We start from the raw sequence: 19291 nt of genomic DNA on the forward strand, positions 1-19291 counted from the left end.
CAACCTGACAAGCACCAAACCCCTCCAGGCACTGTTATCACTCAGTACAACAGCATATGTAGCCTTACACCCAGTTAAATTGCATGAATGCTCCCGAAGCCACTCACAAATCACACAGAGAAAGGCACCAGCAAATCTCCCAAGCCCAGAGCCTTGTACCCCCGGAATATACCGTCTTGCCCCGGTCAAAAGCCTGACCAGCATAAATTCATTAGCCAGTCCTCCCCTCCCTCAATGTGGAGAGGCCACTCGTTATCCTTTATAAACAGAACTGATATTTCCCAAGCACTTCAATCCAAACACACTGTTTTAGGTAAAATATAAAAAGATATGTATTAACTACAGAAAGATAGATTTTAAGTGATTATAAGTGGTGAGCGCAAAAGGTCAGAGAAGGTTACCAAAGTAAATAAAAGCTAATCATGCAGTCTAAATCTTAAACCTTATTAGATTAGGCAGTATTTGGATCAAGCCGTTCTTCTCATCCCACTGGATGTTATAAGTAGGTCACAGTCCTTAATACACAGGCTTCCCCTTTAAGCTTGGGACCAGTCTCCTCAGTTGAAATCTTTGACTTCTGAGCATTCTTGTTGCTTCCAGTGTAGGTGGGGGAGGAGAAAGGTAAAAGCTTGATACCACTGTCTCCTGTTTTATATTCTCAGTCCAGGTCCCTGGAAAACACTAACCCAGAGATATCCTGGTGGGCTTTGCTGAGTCAGAGTTGAGCAATCCCCCATTGTGTGGTGCTTCCACAACTCTAGTGCAGAATTGTAGATCCCTTATTTACAGCTCCCCTGCTGATTAATGGTTGTTTAACACCTGTCTGGGTGTGGATCAACACCTTTGTTGTTACTGGAGAAGGAGCAGTGGGCAACTCCCAAATCTACAACATATTTCAATAACAACCATACAGCAAAATCTCATAACTTCATACATACTAACAATATACATATTTTGACAGAATAATAGCAGATCATGGTCTTTCATATGATATCTTACAGGCATTACATGGCATGCATTGTATGAAATATCACAACCAAATGAATTATGAATATGGGGGTTACAGGTACAGTATGTCACACCTCCCCACTTTCTTTGCTGCAGGAATGTTAGTCACAGACTAATGCAGAGGGAGTGGGCCCAGCATCCTTTTTTCGGTTTTGACCAGATAACTCCCAAGTGTTGCTAAACATTGTAGTGCTACCCACACATGTGCTTTCAAAGTTTTGTGTACCTCTTAATACTTTGTGGATCAGTCAGATAATTTCAAAAGTTAGCAAGTATGTCTTTTCTGGGTTGCTAGAAAACTTCTCTTTGTACCTGTGCAGCATTGTTAACCCTTTTGCTTTTCCACTGGTGTTAACTCAATGTAGATATTAATGTTTTCTAGAGTTTAGGTATCTTGTCATTTAGTCATCAGTGCCATGAGGTGGTGTTCCTCACTTTCCACTTCCACGCAGCAGATCAGGTTTATTATGGTTTCTCTGTTGTGCCAAGCTTCAATCCTGATATAGGTATTAGCTGAGAAGCAGCATCACCATAGGGTTTCTTAACACAGGGTGTGTTCCTAGTTACCATTCATAACATGTGCAAAAGTTTTTTTCCCAAAAATTGTGTATATTGTCCTTTTCAAAGGATTTACCATCAGTACAGAATTCTTTGTCATGAGGTTTACCATTAGCACCAAAGTCTTTATCATGAGACCCAACAATAACACCAAATCTTCCTCACAAATAACAATAACAGAAAATGTGGAAATCACAGAAGTGCTAAATGACCTATTTTTTTTTCCAGTTTTCACCAAACAGGTTAGTAGAGATTGGACATCTAACATAGAGAATGCCAATGAAAATGAGGTAGATCAGAGGTTAAAATAGGGAAAGAACAAGTTGAAAATTACTTATATAAGTTAGATCCCTTCAAGTCACCAGGGCCTGAGGAAATACATCCTAGAATACTCAAAGAGCTGAATAAGGAGATATCTGAGCCATTAGCAATTATCTTTGAAAAGTTATGGAAGATGGGAGAGAATCTAGAGGACTGGAAAAGGACAAATATAGTGTCAATCTATAAAAGAGAAATAAGGACAACCCACGGAATTACAGACCAGTCATCTTAACTTCAGTACCCAGAAAATAATGGAGCAAATAATTAAGCAGTAAATTTGCAGACACCTAGAAGACAATAAGGTGATAAGAAACCATCAGCATGGATTTGTCAAGAACAAATCAGATCATACCAACCTAATAACTTTCTTTGACAGGGTCACATGCCTTGTGTATAGAAGGGAAGCAGTAGATGTGTTATATCTTGACTTTAGTATGGCTTTTGATACTGTCTCACATGACCTCCTCATAAACAGGAAATACAACCTAGATGGAGCTTCTATAAGATGGGTGCATAGCTGGTTGGAAATCCATTCCCAGAAAGTAGTTACCTATGGTTCACAATCAAGCTGGAAGGACATATCTATTGGGGTCCCGCAGGTATCAGTTCTGGATCTGGTTCCATTCAATATCTTCATCAATTATTTAGATAATGGCATAGAGAGTACACTGATAAATGTTGTGGATGCTGCCAAGCTGGGAGGCATTGCAAGTGTTTTGAAGAATAGGGTTAAAATTCAAAATTATGTGGAGAAACTGGAGAAATGGTCTGAAGTAAATAGGATGAAATTGAAGAAGGATGAATGCAAAGTATTCCATTTAGGAAAGAACAATCAGTTGCACACACAGAAAACGGGAAATGACTGCCTCAGAAGGAGTACTGCGGAAAGAGATCGGAAGGGGAAGGGGGGTGAAAGTCGATCACAAACTAAATATGAGTCAACAGTGTAACACTGTTGCAAAAAAAGCAAACATAATTCTGGGATGTATTAGCAAGAGTAAGCAATATACAAGAAGTAATTCTTCTGCTCTACTCCACTCTGATTAGGCCTCAACTGGAGTATTGTGTCGAGTTCTGGGTGCCACATTTCAGAGAAGAGCAACAAAAATTATTAAAGTTCTAGAAAACATGACATATGCAGGAAGATTGAAAAAAATGGGCTTGTTTAGTCTGGAGAAGAGAAGACTGAGAGGGGACATGATAACAGTTTTCAAATACATAAAAGATTGTTACAAGGAGGAGGGAGAAAAATTGTTCTCCTTATCTTCTGAGGATATGACAAGAAGCAATAAGCTTAAATTGCAGCAAGGGTGGTTTAGGTTGGACATTCGGTAAAACTCCCTAATTGTCAGGGTGGTTAAGCAGAATAAATTGTCACGGTGCTTAACTAGAATAAATTACCCAGGGAGGTTGAAGAATTTCCATCATTGGAGATTTTTAAGAGCAGGTTAGACAAACACCTGTCAGGGATAGTCTAGGTAATACTTAGTCCTGCCTTGAGTGCAGGGGACTGGACTAAATGACCTCTCGAGGTCCCTTCCAGGCCTATGATTCTAAGATTCTATGTTAAAGTTTTGACCCAGTGTCTGCAAATGTAAACAAACGTGTTTGTCTGAGCAATTGGCTGAACAAGAAGGAGGACTGCTTGGACTTGTAGACTCTAAAGTTTTACATTATTTTATTTTTGAATGCATTTATTTATTTATTTCTACATAATTCCACATTTTTTAATTCAACTTTCATGATAAAGTGATTACATGATTAGGAGATTGTACTTGTATTAGGTGAATTTGTTTTTTACACTGCAAATATTTATAATCAAAAATAAATATAGAGTGAGCACTGTACACTTTGTATTCTGTGTTGTAATTGAAATCAATATATTTGAAAATGTAGAAAACATCCAAAAATATTCAAATAAATGGTATTCTATTATTGTTTAACAGCGTGATTAATTGCATAATTAATCACAATTTTTTAATCGCACTATTAATCATGATTAATTTTTTTTATTCGCTTGACAGCCCTAGTACAAACCCAAAGGAGCATAGCGGAAGCTTACCCAAACCCAGGGGTGCCTTCACTACAGCTCCTCCTGGGACCCTTCTTTGTAACAGTGTTATGATAATGTGAGATATGTCTGTTATCAAAGGCAGCCATTGTCATGACAACCAAGGTCTCCACAACCATGCAAATGAACTGAAGGGAGTGATTGATGGGTGGCTTGATTATCTTAATGTCACAATGATACTGCTCAGGAAGCAACAGGAGCGAGCAAACATGCAGTATGTGGGGAAAAGAATCAGGCTTTCTAAGGTTCCTATTCTCCTAAATTTCCTAAAAACGCTGATGACATACAAACACAAAGGACATATTGGAGATCATTACACACTATATTAATTCTTTGTTGAAATTTGGTTCAAATTCTGTATGGCATGTTTACAAAAAAGGGTTCTGAAAAAAGGACATACAGTCTCTCTAAAACAGAAAAGTCTGACACAACTTAACCATGGTGTTGCTGCTGCCAGACCATGATAATTTAATAGAAAGATTTCTTAAGTGACATTCTGCAAACTTTTAGGAAGACAGGGAGAGATGGAAAAAGTTTTTCTGGTAAGTTGGAAAAAGAGCGTAAGAAAATAATGAAGGCTACCAGGGAAGTTGTATGTACTGTTCAGAACTGCCTAGAGATTAGTTTCATGCTGTAACAAAGTTGATTTATAAGAATATACTCAATATGAACATTAACTTTCCATTTTTTTAAATTTGCATATTAACCAATAATAGTCTCCATAAAACTATAGAGGGTGAAGATGGATGTCCTGCTATATAATGACAGGTTTCAGAGTAACAGCCGTGTTAGTCTGTATTCGCAAAAAGAAAAGGAGTACTTGTGGCACCTTAGAGACTAACCAATTTATTTGAGCATGAGCTTTCGTGAGCTACAGCTCACTTCATCGGATGTATACCGTGGAAACTGCAGCAGACTTTATATACACACAGAGAATATGAAACAATACCTCCTCCCACCCCACTGTCCTGCTGGTAATAGCTTATCTAAAGTGATCATCAAGTTGGGCCATTTCCAGCACAAATCCAGGTTTTCTCACCCTCCACCCCCCAACACACAAATTCACTCTCCTGCTGGTAATAGCCCATCCAAAGCGACAACTCTCTACACAATGTGCATGATAATCAAGTTGGGCCATTTCCTGCACAAATCCAGGTTCTCTCACCCCCTCACCCGCCTCCCAAAAACTACACACACAAACTCACTCTCCTGTTGGTAATAGCTCATCCAAAGTGACCACTCTCCCTACAATGTGCATGATAATCAAGGTGGGCCATTTCCAGCACAAATTCAGGTTTTCTCACCCCCCCATCCCCATACACACACAAACTCACTCTCCTGCTGGTAATAGCTCATCCAAACTGACCACTCTCCAAGTTTAAATCCAAGTTAAACCAGAACGTCTGGGGGAGGGGGGTAGGAAAAAACAAGGGGAAATAGGCTACCTTGCATAATGACTTAGCCACTCCCAGTCTCTATTTAAGCCTAAATTAATAGTATCCAATTTGCAAATGAATCCCAATTCAGCAGTTTCTCGCTGGAGTCTGGATTTGAAGTTTTTTTGTTTTAAGATAGCGACCTTCATGTCTGTGATTGCATGACCAGAGAGACTGAAGTGTTCTCCGACTGGTTTATGAATGTTATAATTCTTGACATCTGATTTGTGTCCATTTATTCTTTTACGTAGAGACTGTCCAGTTTGACCAATGTAAATGGCAGAGGGGCATTGCTGGCACATGATGGCATATATCACATTGGTGGATGTGCAGGTGAACGAGCCTCTGATAGTGTGGCTGATGTTATTAGGCCCTGTGATGGTGTCCCCTGAATAGATATGTGGGCACAGTTGGCAACGGGCTTTGTTGCAAGGATAAGTTCCTGGGTTAGTGGTTCTGTTGTGTGGTATGTGGTTGTTGGTGAGTATTTGCTTCAGGTTGCGGGGCTGTCTGTAGGCAAGGACTGGCCTGTCTCCCAAGATTTGTGAGAGTGTTGGGTCATCCTTTAGGATAGGTTGTAGATCCTTAATAATGCGTTGGAGGGGTTTTAGATGGGGGCTGAAGGTGACGGCTAGTGGCGTTCTGTTATTTTCTTTGTTAGGCCTGTCCTGTAGTAGGTAACTTCTGGGAACTCTTCTGGCTCTATCAATCTGTTTCTTTACTTCTGCAGGTGGGTATTGTAGTTGTAAGAAAGCTTGACAGAGATCTTGTAGGTGTTTGTCTCTGTCTGAGGGGTTGGAGCAAATGCGGTTGTATCGCAGAGCTTGGCTGTAGATGATGGATCGTGTGGTGTGGTCAGGGTGAAAGCTGGGGGCATGTAGGTAGGAATAGCGGTCAGTAGGTTTCCGGTATAGGGTGGTGTTTATGTGACCATTGTTTATTAGCACTGTAGTGTCCAGGAAGTAGATCTCTTGTCAGACTCCAGCAAGAAACTGCTGAATTGGAATTCATTTGCAAATTGGATACTATTAATTTAGGCTTAAATAGAGACTGGGAGTGGCTAAGTCATTATGCAAGGTAGCCTATTTCCCCTTGTTTTTTCCTACCCCCGCCCCCCCAGACGTTCTGGTTTAACTTGGATTTAAACTTGGAGAGTGGTCAGTTTGGATGAGCTATTGCCAGCAGGAGAGTGAGTTTGTGTGTGTGTGTGTCCCTGGGAAAAAAAAAAAAGGGGGGGGGGAGAAAGCCTGGATTTGTGCTGGACATGGCCCACCTTGATTACCATGCACATTGTAGGGAGAGTGGTCACTTTGGATGAGCTATTACCAGCAGGAGAGTGAGTTTGTGTGTGTGGTTTTTGGGAGGGGGGTGAGGGGGTGAGAGAACCTGGATTTGTGCAGGAAATGGCCCAACTTGATTATCATGCACATTGTGTAGAGAGTTGTCGCTTTGGATGGGCTATTACCAGCAGGAGAGTGAATTTGTGTGTGGGGGGGTGGAGGGTGAGAAAACCTGGATTTGTGCTGGAAATGGCCCAACTTGATGATCACTTTAGATAAGCTATTACCAGCAGGACAGTGGGGTGGGAGGAGGTATTGTTTCATATTCTCTGTGTGTATATAAAGTCTGCTGCAGTTTCCACGGTATGCATCCGATGAAGTGAGCTGTAGCTCACGAAAGCTCATGCTCAAATAAATTGGTTAGTTTCTAAGGTGCCACAAGTACTCCTTTTCTTTCTGCTATATAATGTGCAGATTTGCAACAGTTAATTGTTCCATTTAAACAGAGAGACCTGCCAAGCTAAAGGGCATACTAAAACCTGACTTTCAATAGATGAAATTCCTCTAATATATTTTATCCCATATTTTAGGACCTAACCAACAAGCATACATACACAAAAGCTATTTAAATTAAAATAACAACAAATACTTTTGTGACATACCAGGGTTTCAATCTAGACTAATGAGCAGGTGTGCCACACTTGCCCTGCAACCTTGGGCACCTTATGAAGCAACGTCTTCTCACTGTATTCAGCAGTCATTCTTACCAACCTTCTTCGGTCAGGACCCCTTCTCCCCAGAAGCCAGTGAATGCCTTCTTTGTAGCTTCAGGTGCCATCAATTCAATGGGCCGGGAGAGAGAGGTTTGCTTGGGATGTTTGTCCCTCCTGTACACTTTGTATTCTATGTTCTAATTGAAATTGATATATTTGATAATGTAGAAAACATCAAAATATTTAATAAATTTCAATTGGTATTCTATTGCTTAATGGTGTGATTAATCATGACTAATTTTTTAATCGTGATTAATTTTTCTGAGTTAAGTGCGTGAGTTAACTGCGATTAATCGACAGCCCTAGTTTCTGCTAATGTAAGTTACACTGTTTCTATTCAAAGGGTAAATGTTACTTTCCTCAAAAAGGGTTAAATTAAAATAGGATACAGAATTTATGTACATTGTTTATAGGCTTTTTACAAATTGGAGGCTATGACTTTCTGCATATTGACTATTTTTTAGAAAGGTGGTCAATAACAGAGCTGAGTCCCTCCTCAGTTTCTGTTACACACTTTTGTAATTTCGAAGTTGCAGTCAAACTGAAGTTTCATTTAAATAAAAAGAAACACCCCACCTTTTGTAGGAATGCAGCTTAATTTAATTACTTTCAATATATTGGTCAACATTGCACTGAATACTGAAATATGGAGCTTCACGAAGATAACATTGGCAATAATATATACATGAAAAATAGCAAATATGTAAGTGCTTTATTATTTAAATAGCACAAATATAAAATATTTTCTTTCTATTAAGAATGAAGCTGGGTGCCCTAACATACGTGCTATAGAGTCATCCCCATATTCTCTCTGGCCCAATACAGTTAAATTATTTATACTTAAGCAAGAAAGCTTGGGAATATCTCATAGCTCCAGCCCTCACTTGGGAGGTAGAAACTTTATGTTTAAATCCCTTCTAAGCAAGCAGAAGGAGTAAGTGAACTGGGGGAGGGAAGGATGCTCTTTCATATTTTGGGTGAGTTCCCTAACCACTGCTCTAATACTGCTAAGGGAAGCTATTAGCTCTTATGCCTTTCCTCCTAGCTGGTTTGTGTGGAGTCAGACATGTACCACGGTTATTCTGATAAGAAATGGCTTAGACACCATTTCCAGGCAAATGTTCATGACTGTGAATCCAAGCTGAAAGGCTGGCTTCTCTCCTGTGTGCATTTAAGTGCCTAATTTCCTGAGAGGGGCAGGAGTTAGAACACACCCTTCTTCTCAGCTTCAGTTATTGGGTAGGTTAAGAGGATTCCAGCCTAGCATCCTAGCTTTTGTGGATTCCATTTGAATGCTCCCAAGCATTGAGAATTCCACTGGGTGGCCATATAACTAAAAGTTAGGTGTTGCAATGCCTAAGTCCCTTTGTGGATTTGGGCCAGTGTATCTAAATAAAGAATATATATTTGTATACAATGTCATAGAATCATAGGGTTAGGAGTGACTGCAAGGATCATCTAGTCTTGATTGGTGATCCCTGGTTTTGAGGATGATCTCTACCATGGATTTACATATGGGTCCTGAGATGACTCAGGAGTCCAATCCTGGGACTGCAAATCCACCTGCAGTAGGTTCAGACATTTTGTGGCAGGCCAGCGGCCTGCTGGGGAGAAAATTATTTCTTTTTCCTTCCTCCTCTCTCTCGTCAGCTTTGAGGGAAAGGCGCTCCTCCTTGAAGCGGGGCACTGCCTGATGGAGGATATGGCACCACTGGAGTCATTTTGTGGCTTGCTCTACCCAGCTTCTGATGTCCACATCAGTTTTCTTAAGATACACTCTCAGTGTTTCTTTGTAGCGTTACCACAGGATCTCTGATCATGGGTGAGCTAAAAGTAGAGGACTTGTTTTGGGAGGCGAGAGTCTGGCATCTGCACACAATGTCCAGCCCAGCGAAGTTGGTGCATGAGGATCATTGATTCAATGCTGGTGACATTGGTTTCAATGAGGATGCTGGCATTAGTGGGGCAATCTTGCCACTTGATGCAAAGGATCTTCTGGAGGTATCACTGGTGATGCCTTTCCAAACTCTTGAGGTGCTCTTGATAGGTCACCCAGGTTTCGCTTCCATAGAGGAGTGTAGAAACAACAATTGTTTTATAGATCTGGATCTTGGTGTCCTGCCCCAGGTCATGGTCTGTGAAAATGCATCGGAGCAATTTCTCAAAGGAAAAATCTCGAGAGCAAAATCAGGACCTGTACATGGCTTTCATCGATTTGACAAAGGTCTTTGACTCTGTCAGTCTTGAAGCCCTGTGGAAGGTGCTGGCCAGATTTGGCTGCTGTCCAAAATTTGTTACAGTTCTAAGGCTTCTCCATGATCAGATGACTGCCACAATTCTCCATAATGGCCTTGAAACAGAACCTTTTGTCATCAGAACTGAAGTTAAGCAAGGATGCATTGTTTTATACATTGCTCTAGTAGCTTCCTAGGTAACAAGGTCAGATTGACTGGTCTATAGTTTCCTGGCTTCTCCTTTTCCCCGTCTTTAAATATGGGCACTACATTAGCCCTTCTCCAAGCTTTCAGGGCCTCTCCTGTCATCCATGAGGTAGAAAATATCATTGCCAGTGGCTCCAAGTTTTCTTCAGCTATTACCTTCCATATCCTTGGGTGAATAGCATCAGACCCTGCTGATCTGAACTCACTCAAGTTCATCAGAAGATCTCTGATATGTTCTTTAGTTATCTCTATCTGTATCCCCTCCCCTTTATTGGTAACTTTGCTCGTCATCCAGCCACATATTATTTTTTGTGAGAAGACTAAAGCAAAGTAGGTATGGAGCAGCTCTGCCTTTCTATCATCTTCCGTTACAAACTCAGCTTCTCCATTGAACAGTGGACCCACACTGTCCTTGATCTTTTTTTTTGTCTGAAATATCTGAAGAATCCTATCTTGTTATCTCTAACATTCCTTGCCAGCTGAAACTCATTCTTTCCTTGGCTTTCCTGATTTTGTCCCTAGACGCTTGTGCTGTTCCCATGTATACTTCCTTGATGACAGCCTCCTTCCATTTCCTGTATATATCCTTTCAGTTTTTAGATAGCTAAAAAGCTCCTTGTGAAGCCACATTGGCATTCTATGGCTCTTCATATATTTTCTCTGCATTGGGATACCTTGATGTTGAGCCTCTAAGATTACATCTTTTAGGAACTGCTAGGCCCCTTTGACTCCTTTTCTTCCTAATCGGTCTTTCCATGGGACCTTGCCTACTATTTCTCTAAGTTGGTTGAAATCTGCCTTTAAGTCCAGTGTCCTCGTTTTGCTGTTCTCATGCCCTTCTTTTCATAGGATTTGAATTCTATCACATGATGATTACTTCCTCTCAAGTTCCCAACCACGCGCATGTTCACAACCCTATTGGTCAAAACCAGAACCAAAATGGATGTCCCCTAGTTGTTTCTTCAACTTTCTGAATCAAAAAGTTGCCCTCTGCACATGCTAAGAACTTGAAGGACATATTATGTTTTGCTGTAATAGTCTTCCAGCAGATACAGTAAAGTTAAAATCCACCATTAATACTAGCTCATGTGTGTTAGCTAATCATGTTACCAGCTTGTAGAATGACTCATTCATTTCCTCTTCCTGATTTGGTTGTTAAACCCCCACCATAACGTCACTACTGTTCTTTTCCCTTTCTATCCTCACCCAGTAGGTCGTCACTCACTTCCTCTTGGACTTCGGAGCAAGTATATGCATTCTTGATGAACAGTGAAAAACCTCCTTTTTCCCAATACCCATCCTTTCGGAACAAGCTACATCCCTCAATACTGCTACTCCAATCATGTGAGTTCTCCCACCAAATCTGTGTAATGCCAGTTAAGTCATAATTTTCTTCATATATCATGACTTCCAGTTCATCCTGCTTGTTTCCATACGTGTTGCATTTGTATATGTATATAGGCATTGAAGATATTTTGCAGAATGCCTTGTTGCTTTTCTTCTTCCCTTTTTAATGCAGTTGTGTAATCTCTTGAAAAATAATTTGTTCAAGAATAAAACAAGGAACAGTATTTGCTTTGACTGTATAATTTTTTTCTTACTATAATTTTATGAATTAATCTAGCAATTGTTATTTGAACTTTAACACACCATAAATGCATTAGTGACTTTTGAACAATATATTCATTTTCCTTTCTAAAAATGTGTAGTAGTCAATAATGCAACCATGACATAGAAATACAATACCACTACCAATACTAATTGAAATTTTAGTTGTTTGGGAACTATTTTAGATTGCCCTGTCTGGTAAAGCTGTACTATAATCAGACAGAAGGTAAAAAGAGAGATGGGAAATGGGTAAAAGATGGTGGTGGTGGGAGGAACATGGTTGAATAGCAGGAATCATAGGTTTACATTACAAGATTTGCTCAGGATACAGCAATGGAGATAGTTACTGTCATAAATATAAAGGGAAGGGTAAACCCCTTTTAAATCCCTCCTGGCCAGAGGAAAAATCCTCTCACCTGTAAAGGGTTAAGAAGCTAAAGGTAACCTCGCTGGCACCTGACCAAAATGACCAATGAGGAGACAAGATAACTTTCAAAAGCTGGGAGGAGGGAGAGAAACAAAGGGTCTGTGTCTGTCTGTTCGCTGCTTTTGCCGGGGATAGACCAGGAATGGAGTCTTAGAACTTTTAGTAAGTAATCTAGCTAGGTATGTGTTAAATTATGATTTCTTTAAATGGCTGAGGAAAGAACTGTGCTGAATAGAATGACTATCCCCGTCTGTGTGTCTTTTTTGTATCTTAAGGTTTTGCCTGGAGGGATTCTCTACGTTTTGAATCTAATTACCCTGTAAGGTATCTACCATCCTGATATTACAGAGGTGATTCCTTTACTTCTATTAAAAGTCTTCTTGTAAGAAAACTGAATGCTTTTTCATTGTTCTAAGATCCAAGGGTTTGGGTCTGTGGTCACCTATGCAAATTGGTGAGGATTTTTACCAAACCTTCCCCAGGAAGTGGGGTGCAAGGCTTGGGAGGATTTTTGGGGGAAAGACATATCTAAACTACGTTTCCCAGTAAACCCAGTTAAAGTTTGGTGGTGGCAGTGGAAATCCAGGGTCAAAGGATAAAATTAATTTGTACCTTGGGGAAGTTTTAACCTAAGCTGGTGAAAGTAAGCTTAGGAGGTTTTCATGCAGGTCCCCACATCTGTACCCTAGAGTTCAGAGTGGGGAAGGAACCTTGACAGTTACTCATTCTGATTCCCTCTCATGTAGGATCTTCAAAATATATTACAATACTGGCAAAAGTTATTTTCAGTTATATGATGGTCTACATATCATCCTCATACAGTGTTGGTGACTGTGTTTGTGATGTTGGTAATGGCTAACCATTGTGATGCTGCTCTAAAGATCTCTATTTAAATTGCTGAGTACTCCCCAAAATAGAAATGCCCAGTGCTTAATGTGTAATGAAAGAGATGTTGGGGCTCTTGTAATTTTCTTTTACTTTCATAACTGATATGGCAAGAGGAGAGATACGGGGCTATGGACTGCCATGCCTTGAGGTGCCGGGGCTCAGCCCTGAGAAGCCGTGCATTAATTTAAGCACTGGAAATGTCCAAAATGTCCAGCTAAAATTGTCCAATCTGTATAAATATCTAGTAGTCTCTATAAATTCCCCCTTTCTAACCTTAAGAAGATTTTGGTCTATTGCTATAGCTATTTTATAACCACATCAGAAGTTTTAAAAATCTGTAATCACGCATTCTTTTACTCCAAATAAACTAATTCCCACCATTTCTTTGACTTCTGTTTGTGGTTTTTGAACAATATTACACCATGCATTTCTAAGTTAAAATGATATTCTGCACATTTCACCATCTTTAGGATTGAATCACAGACAGCAACACAACACACAGAACTTCATGTAATGCTACATAAAAATGGCTAGTTACACTAATACAGTCACCACTGTTAGCAAGTTGCAATAACTCTTGTACAATGTGTATCATGTAAGATGTCAATGGAAAAGTTACAATCTATTAGATGATTATCCTGATTAAATACATGTATCTTCTTTGTATTTAAAGTTGTGAATATTGGCTAGATATAGCCAAATCTATCTGAGGTAGTGTCATATATATATATATGTTATGTTCCTGGATGACACTACCTCAGATAGATTTGTGTCAGGGCTAGTTTTCTATGTGTTAATGGCCATTTAAGGACACTCAGCTCACAATGGGCCAGCAAGTCTTTCCTGTGGACAGCTCTGAAAGAATATGGGCAATGGCTGCCTCTGAGTCAGGAAAGCATGTAAGGATGTATGATATTGACATGTGATCCTAGAATCCATCTTGGGCCAATAATTTTCCATGCACATGGCAGAGGATATAATCTGCAGTTTCAACATCTCCATTTTGCCTCTTTCCTGCTCTAATTCTCTGAACTGTGGATTTATAACTAAATGGGGCATCTTACACTATGGACTGAGGACCTTCCAATCCTTTGGAAGCTACTAGAGAGACTTTCGCAAGCCAGCAGTCTATTCTCCCACTGGTACAAACGTGATATAGGGATTTAGCAACCATTTGTATGTATATGATCTATTAGCCATTTTAACTCTTCTTTTCTTTATTAATAAATCTTTAGTTAGTTAGTAAGGATTGGCTGACAGCATGATATTTGGTAAGATCTAAGATTCATATTGACTTGGGAATATGTGTCTGATCCTTTAGGATTAGAAAGAACCTCACATATGGTGAAATGGGTTTTCAATTACCCCTCATTATATTAGATTGGGTTGTCTGGATGGGAGCCAAGGACTGGAATGCCTAAAGGAGACTGTGTTTGGCTTCAGGTTAATCGGTGTAGTACCACATGAGCTCCTTTATTACTTGCTTAATCCTAATTATAGACTAAACCACTAGTTTTGGGGGATTGTCTGCCCTATTTCTTGCAGTCTGCCTTGAGTGTTGAAAATATACAATATATAGATCAAACAATAGGATATAATATTGTTTAGACATGAAAAAGACTGGGAGTCTGATGCAGCTATGATTGAGATCAATTGTTAAATTCTCTGTGATGGAATTGGACCTGCTCTGAAATAATGTATGAGTACTGTATTTTGACCTGGTTCTTGGGATATTTACTGTATGAATATATTGATTTAATTTAATAGAGGACTTTAAGGAAAAATAAGCAGGTAAGGAAAGAATGGCTCAAGATAATCCACTTCTCCGCAAATACTTGAGACAATGTCAAGACAGGAAGAGACCCACAAATGGAGACCAAAAGAACTGTGAGAGGTTTAAAAAGTCACAGTGTCTCAATGGAGGTTTTACAGAATTGTTTGGGGGCCCCAGACTGAGACACAGCTCCCTGCTGAGGGTGTCTGAAGAGACTAGGCGTCCCTGGGACACCTGAAAGGGATGGTAAGACTTAAGATAGATATGTGCATAGACTGTTGTTTTAAAATCCCTTTTCTCTAATTGTTTTGTTCCTCCTGTTAGAAGAAACAATACTTTGGTTTAAGAAGGCTGTCTGGTCACTGTATAGAAGTGGTCACAGATTTCTGAACTCAGTCAGACCTACTGGGTAAGAATGATTACTACAAAGAGCCTGGTCAGAGAGTAGGATAGCTGCAGAATTCCAACCTGAGATAGATAAAGGCTTGACACGAAGAGTGGGGTGGCGGGGGTAGCACTCAAGAGACTACGAAGTGGACAGAGGAGAAGTTAGCTTTGTAACCATGGTATTCCCACTGACTTTTTTAGACTTACTCTGGCCACAGATCACATGTTGGTGTTAATGTGATGCTATCCTGTGTTCATAACCTACAATAGTAATCTATTTTATTCTTTCCCATAACATCTATTATTGTAATATATAAGTACTATGAGGTTTTTTTCACTGTGTTCTCTACATCTTAAGTTTTTGAAATGGCTAATTACCAGTAACAATCACTTTTTAATTTAGGGAACTTTTTTAAAATACAATTCAAGTGGCAGCTGCGCAATTAAACACTAAAGTTACATCTGTTATGTGGCCGAAATCACTGAAGAAAAGTAATGGAAATATACGTCTATGGTTAAAAGAGATTAAAGAATGTTTAAATACGTGCATTACATTTAACAATAAATGTGTCTTTCCTAAGCGAAGTTTGATTAATTGGTTCATTCAATGATTCTTATTGACGAGATGTTACTAAACAGTTTAAAGAGCTCTATGAGAGTAATTGTGAATACAGGCCTGAATCTCTTAACACATACAACTCATCAATATATGTAAAATGAACATCCAAGAAAAACATCTATTAAAAATCTCGAGAGGGGTAAGCTTTCGAGCTACACAGAGCTCTTCTTCAGGTCAGCTTGAAAGCTTGTCTCTGACCAACAAAAGCTGGTCCAATAAAAGATATTATATATCCCAGCTTGTCTCTCTAATATCCTGGAACTGACGTGGCTACAACACCACCTCATGCAAGCATCAGAAAAATACATTTTCATATCCTTTGTTATTCTTTTCTCTCTTCCACTTTGTGTGTTTGTCTTGTTTTGTCTTAAGACAAAACAGAATCAGACTATACTAACAGACCTGAGAGCTACTATATGAACCTTCTTCTTTCTCAACAAGGGTTTCTGATGTAATTTAAGAGACTTCCAAGCAAAGCATTCCTTTCAGACTGTACACCAATAGAGAGTGATGCAATATGAGAATTCATTACAAATGAAGATGTATATGATATTTTTTAGCCTTAAAAGTTGTTTAGTCCCCAATTTTCTTTACCTTCGATTGGTATTTAATGAACATTTTAAAGCACTTCTTGTCTGGCAGTGTACAATAAATTAAATTAATTCCCTGATAGCAGAACCAAAAACAAAAGTTACTATTATCATTGCCACAATAAGAAAAGAAACAGAGTAATTTTTAAAATTATAACATTTTATAAACCCTACCCAATGCATACCACAATGCATGCTCATTAAGAGCCTCTGAACTAGTGCAGCCCAGATTCAGCATGGTACAAGCTAAGAATGTCCTTAAACGTAAGTCTGAAAGTAGTTGCCTTCACTTTAAAGATATGTAGGTAATATATAAATCAGCTTTTAACAGCAGCTTTATTCAAAAAAGAGTTTTTTGCCAATCACACCCTGCAATTATTCCAGAGGGAAGATAAAAAAGATAAATTTCTGCTGCCTTGCAGTTTCCTTTTTGATTTATAGTATTACTGATTTGAAATGTTTACTTTAATTTATTCTGTTATTAGGGTAACAGTTAAGATGTTGCAATATCAAAGGAGCAAAACTGGAGATTAGTAAATATACAGTTGATAGAATGGTATCAGGATCATGATAGTTTACATGTGTGCAAATAGAAATACATCACTGTCTGCATGATCTTTGCTTTACTGGATATATTAGAATTAAAGCTGTGCTCACATCAGTGGGAGCACTATCTTGAATAAAAGTAACCGGGGTGGGAGGGGGAGGGGTATACAGATGAGAACAAAAATTAAATTATCAGAAGACAATAAGTAAGAGTTCTTGGAACAAAAGAGAATATGTGAAAATTATCAGAGGGGAACAAGACCATTGGCTGAATACTAATAGCAAATACACTGATGTCACTGAATAAGAAGACAGTTGTCATGGACAGCAGCAGAATAACTCAAATGAAAGGTGTGTGTGTGTGTGTGTGTGTGTGTGAGAGAGAGAGAGAGAGAGAGACAAGAACAAACAGCAGGATGTACACAGGCAGATGGTGTTCAGAATGGGGTGACCTGAACTTCCTAAACTGCCATTAATTTAGCAGGGATGAGAAGGGAAAAGTATATTAACGCTAAAAGGCACAAGGTAAAATGTACAAATTTGGCTCTGTTAAAGGAAAACATCAGTTTTGGGGGGAGGGGTTTTATAAAATGAAATTTTGTATCAAACTGCATCCTGTATAGGTAATTGGATAAAGGTTTATAGTATGACACACATAAATAAATAAATAAATAAATAAATACATAAATACTATCCATTTTGACATTTGTATGGCAGTAAATGTCTCTGAACTTATTTCATGGTCCCTACAAACTCCCTCTGTCAACAGATTAACTCATGGAAAGAATCTTCATGTTGACTTTGGTGGGAAAAGCACTTGCCTTTCAGTACTACAGTATTAGGAATTGTCAGCACACGCTCAATGTTGTTGATAACTGCTGCTCTTTATTTCAAATAAACTGTTACTTTCAGAAAACAGAAGTTGTGCATATTTTTCATCAGTTGTTTTCTCTCCCCCCCCCTTTCATTTCTGCAGGTTTTACCTTCCATTATTTATTTACTACTTTTGGTTTCTATTTTGTTTTTCTCTCCCACATTTCCCTCTGTTCTTGACTCACTTTCTCTTTCTCTCTCTCCTTTCCTCCTCTCCCATTATACATCCCTCTGTTCCTCCCAGATTCCTCTCTACCTCTTTTTCTTTCTTTTAACTTCTGTCTCTCAGTTCCCTCCACAGTCTCTTTTTCTGTTCCCTTCCTCTGTCTCTCCCCATTTCAGATCTCTGCTGCTTTTATTCTTTTCTCTTTTCCTCTTTTTCTGGCAGATTCTCTGCTTCCCTTTTCACCAGAAGGGTTCATGCTGAGAGGAGGGGAGGAACATATTCTTTCACATAATTGTGCTGCCTGTGAGTTGTACTGGGAGCATAAAAGAGACACTTTGGGCATTGAAGAGAGTATGAAGAGAAGTCAGGTGAATATATTAAAATGAGCCAGCAGCTGCTCTCTACTTCCTACCTTCATCCCCAGACAGGAAGTGATCCTGCAGTGGGTATAATTCTGCAGATGTTGGCAACTTTCCCACATCCACTGCTCTTTTCTCTCTGCTGGCATCTCTTGCTGCTTTGCCCTCCCTGGGTTCTGTCTCACAGTGAGCATTCAAAGAAAGCAACAGTCTTTGGAGTTCAAGGGCTCCTTTTGCCCCCCTTCTCTATACAGATGGAATAATTTACTTATCTCCCCAATGGGTGGATTCCCCAAGGTAGAAACCACACAAAATAAGCTTATTTGATGGTTTCAGTGAGATCTCTGAGAAACACTAAATGAAGAAAGCTCTGCCTGCCAGATAAACCTTTCCCACTCCTATTTGTAGGCATAACAAATATGACAATAGAGATAGACACACACATTTGAAGTCACTTTGGTGAGTCTGAATTAATACAGACCTTACCTGGAGTAAACTGCCCTTAAGCCACGTCAGCAATACACATATCCAACAGGGAGCTGAGATGTCAAACTGATGTGATTATTTACACCCAACAGCAGATTAGGGCCTGTTTTCACTTGCCCCACCACCATATTTTCAGAGATTCTTTAAACGCATTTAATGGAAATTAGGTAGGTTCTAAGATAGGTTCTAATTACAGTGAGTATTTTTTTTTCCCAAATTTGAAATTTCAAAAACTTTTGAAATCAACCTTTGAAAAAATATGCAGAACAACATTGACAAAATTCTCCTGGAGAATTTTTCCTTGTTTTTTCACCAGCTATATATCTAGTCAAAAATGTATGAATTTCAAAACAGGAAGAAGAAATTTTAAAAAATATCAATTCTCCTGATTTTTTTTATCAGCTGCAGTTCTAGTACTGTTTCTCTGACCAGCCTAGATAAGGATGAACTATTATATAAACTCCTTTAAAAAAATGCTTTAACTGTAGGCTACAAACTATATCAGTTTTGCAAAACACAAGTTCTTCTCTGTCTACACAGGGTAAAACCCTGTGGCACTTAGCAGATAGGGATTAAAATAGCCAACAGCATAATTTAGTTTTGAGACACTCTGTAGCATCTGGAATTGAGAAATAAATAATTGGATAACTGTGATCAGCATTTTTTCTTCTGGGGAAGAT

The 19291-nt window shown here is 39.1% G+C and overlaps 1 protein-coding gene across 2 annotated transcripts in view; it reads right to left on the reverse strand.

Annotated features, from left to right (window-relative positions):
- KLHL1 (kelch like family member 1) overlaps positions 1-19291 on the reverse strand; it is a 456335-nt gene that overhangs the window by 371452 nt on the left and 65592 nt on the right. The gene's annotated exons all lie outside the window — the stretch shown is intronic.

The sequence above is a fragment of the Eretmochelys imbricata genome, chromosome 1 (genome assembly GCF_965152235.1).
Source record: "Eretmochelys imbricata isolate rEreImb1 chromosome 1, rEreImb1.hap1, whole genome shotgun sequence".
NCBI classification, from domain to species: domain Eukaryota; kingdom Metazoa; phylum Chordata; order Testudines; family Cheloniidae; genus Eretmochelys; species Eretmochelys imbricata.